The sequence below is a fragment of the Lontra canadensis genome, unplaced genomic scaffold, assembly GCF_010015895.1.
Source record: "Lontra canadensis isolate GAN:19392208 unplaced genomic scaffold, GSC_riverotter_1.0 scaffold22, whole genome shotgun sequence".
Classification (NCBI taxonomy): domain Eukaryota; kingdom Metazoa; phylum Chordata; class Mammalia; order Carnivora; family Mustelidae; genus Lontra; species Lontra canadensis.
In genome coordinates this window covers 7,187,326-7,190,499 of record NW_022631016.1, presented here as the reverse complement: position 1 = coordinate 7,190,499, position 3,174 = coordinate 7,187,326, and the positions used below count along the sequence as shown (strand labels likewise).

Below are 3,174 nucleotides of genomic sequence, written 5' to 3'. Positions count from 1 at the left end.
GAGGACATTGACGAAAGTACAGCTTCGCTTATAGACATTCAAGATATATACGAAGCCCAGTGTCAGAAAATGACACTTAGGAAACTGTACGGATGTTTCCATGCCACAAAACATCTACATTTCCTCTAGGTATTCCTAAAGTCTTTTCAACCTAGCATTTTTCCTCTCTCCATACTATACTTATAAAAAGATGACTTGAGATCTTTTTATATACCTTTTTCCCCCAGAAATGGGGTTGCTAGAAATTTAACGACACAGAAAAGGCAAAATATTTCCAAATTTCAGACTACGTAGGTCTTCTGGATACATAGCTAAAGTAAAACGCAATGTTTTTTTGTTAATAGGCCCTTACTGGAAGTGAGATGAATTACTGAACCTTTCTAAGTCAAAATAGGTGAGTGAGCCCTTCTTGCTGAAGGCATGCCCTGGCTGTTGCAGCCTTCAGCTTGGGGCTCCCCTGAATGGGGCTATGAGATATTTTTCCTTTCTTTTTAAAAAATTTTAAAAAAGATTTTATTTATTTGAGAGAGAGTGAGTGAGTGAGAGATGATGAGCCGGAGAGACAGAGAAGCAACAGGGGGAGGGGGAGGGGCAAAGGGAGAAGCAGACACCCCCCCCAAGAAGTGAGTCCAATGCAGCGGTGGTGGAGACTCCATCCCAGGACCTTGAGATCATGGCCTGAGCCCAAAGCAGATGCTTAACCGGCTGAGCCACCCAGGCACCCCCATGAGGTGTTTTCCACTTGTGGATTTCATTTAAGAGAGTTCAGGGGTGAGCAGAGCTCCCCTGTCTTGTGTGTGGGCTATGTGGCTCTGTGTCAGCTTCTGGTGTACAAGGGCCATTGGCAAAGCATGTCTGTCTGACCAGACACGGGGAGCTGGAAGCAGACTCTGGATGGACCTGGGTGGAAAGTCAGACTCGGAGAAGGAGAGAGGAGGAGCGTCTAGGGCACGGCCTGGCAGAGAGCTGGAGTGCAGGTGCACACATAATTAACCTCATGCTTGCCTTGAAGACACCTGCACTTTGTGCCACGCCCATCTGTGTTCACTGTCAGGTGTGCTGGTGGTGTTTTCTATCTCTTCTGTCTTGGTTTCCAGGCTGCTGTTTTTGAATAACACTGGCCTGCTTGGGGTGGGGGATGTTGCGGTGGGGGGAGCTACGCTGAAGTGGGTGGTGAGCCTTTCTTGGGCAAAAGGACCCAAAAGAGCTTCTGGTAAAGCTCAAGGGACTTGAGTCTGGGCCGAAGGCTCCCTGAACTGTCCTCACTTAGTGATTCTTCATCGGTCAAACTTGGGTTTGCATCATCTGTAGCCCTCTTCACGGATCTGTCCATACTTCAAATACAGGAAGAAAAAGCAGCCCAGGCAGATTTCATAAAATGGCTCATCATTTTACCCATGTTTGGCCATCTAAAGACAAAAACGGATGGGGTTGTTGATCTAGCAATTTTATTAATTCTTAAAGGCCACGGATCCAAACGAAGGAAAACCTGAGAAAAAGAACACCCGTGGTTGACGATTGTGGTGTGCCCGCCCCTCTTATCTATAGGAAAATCCTGCGAAGGATTTCTTGTATCCTGTAAACGCCCAGAGACCATGATTTCCCGGACTGAGATTTTTCATGATGTTAATACAATCTCGTCCAGTCATTAAAGATCACAAACACCCAGGGTTCCCTGGGGCACTCCTGACCCACAGCGTTGTCGGCAGCTCTTCTGGGTGGTGGTTGTGGTGGTCTTTCCAGCCCCCTCCTGATTTTTCTCCGCTGCGCAGGCAGTGTCACGAGCGATGTGGCTGGAATTCAATTGGAAGGGAGGAAGGGAAAGATGAGACAAACTGGTTACTTATCTTGGAGACATAAGAGATCCCTCCTATCCCCAAGTAGAAATTAAGGTGAATCAGGAAATGGATGGCGTTTTTCAAGTCACATGAATCAGCGCCCCAGGGTTCATCATTTTCACCGAGTGTTTGGCTGGGTTTCTCGTTTTGTTTATATTATGTGCCTGGCTCATCAGAAACCGTTCAGGGAGAGCTATAATTTTATCTTGAAAAGAAGAGAACTCAACAGTTTTGTTTGGAAATTATCACCTCTAGTTTCACAATGTGATGAGAAGCAGTCCCATGCAGGAGGAAGTCCTTCAGCGAGGGACAACTTTAGAGGGAAAATTTTTTTTTTCTTTGGGAAAAAGAAATATCTGTGGATTCTTTAAAACACTTTTATTTGGAAAGAGCCGTCTGTGCTGGGCCCTGGCAAGGGTCTCACCTTACCTCCTATCTCCTTCATGCTAAGTGAAGACATACTTGCCAGCAGGTTGGTTGAGCTCCAGATGAAAAGATCAGCTCAGAAAAATAAAGGCAGTTTCCCCAGATCACAAGGTGAAATCACACCCTCAGTTTGGGTCCATTACACTCTAAACTAAGGAGGCACTCTCTGTTATTTGGTTCCCTCCCCCCATCTCATTCTTGTTATTAATTTGTAATTCATTATCAGGAAATAACACATATTTTAACAATGCTTCCTTATAGCTTGTAAGTTGCCTATAAAACTAACCCCCCCAACATAAAGTTACATATTAAACATTATGTTATGATCCTTCCTGGGTTATGGTTTAGAAGTCTATTTTCTTCCCACTGCTTAAGTCTCAACGTGCCAAGAATTTTTTTTTTTTTTAAGTATACATGCCTTTTAACTATAATGTTGAGGGGCAATGACAAGAATTAGCTAAACACATGTGGGCCCTAATTTCTGCCTCTTTTTCCTGGTGGCTGTAGGCTCCACAGGTCCACTCACTCAAGGGCTGCAAGGTCAAGTGTAAGGCAGTGTCTGGCCCTCCCCACCCCTCCCCTCTCCCCAGCAACAGAGCAGTCAGGCTAGACCTTGGCCAGCCTCCTCCTCCCAAGAAGGGATCCTAGACTGCTGTGCCACGTAGGCAGAAGAATCAATGGGAAACTCAGGAAGGAGCTAGTGTCCTGTGCACTGGGCACAGAAGCAAGAAGTTAAGCTTTTCATTAAGGCTCTAGGATCGTGGCAGCTGTCCTGCACCAGGCTGAGGGCCCCTGGCACAACCCAGGGGAGAATGCTTCTACAAAGAGGCCCTGGGACACTGACATTTCCTCTGGATGTCTTACAGGAAATCCGAGTGAGGGCTAGAGTACCCACAGCAGCTCTGCCACT

At 46.3% G+C, this 3,174-nt stretch overlaps 1 non-coding gene across 1 annotated transcript; it reads right to left on the bottom strand.

The window, feature by feature from the left end:
• Positions 1–1,891: 1,891 nt before the first annotated feature.
• LOC116870335 lies at positions 1,892–1,961 on the bottom strand. Its single transcript, XR_004383204.1, has one exon. It is a non-coding gene; the product is annotated as a small nucleolar RNA SNORD123 (small nucleolar RNA).
• Positions 1,962–3,174: the final 1,213 nt, after the last annotated feature.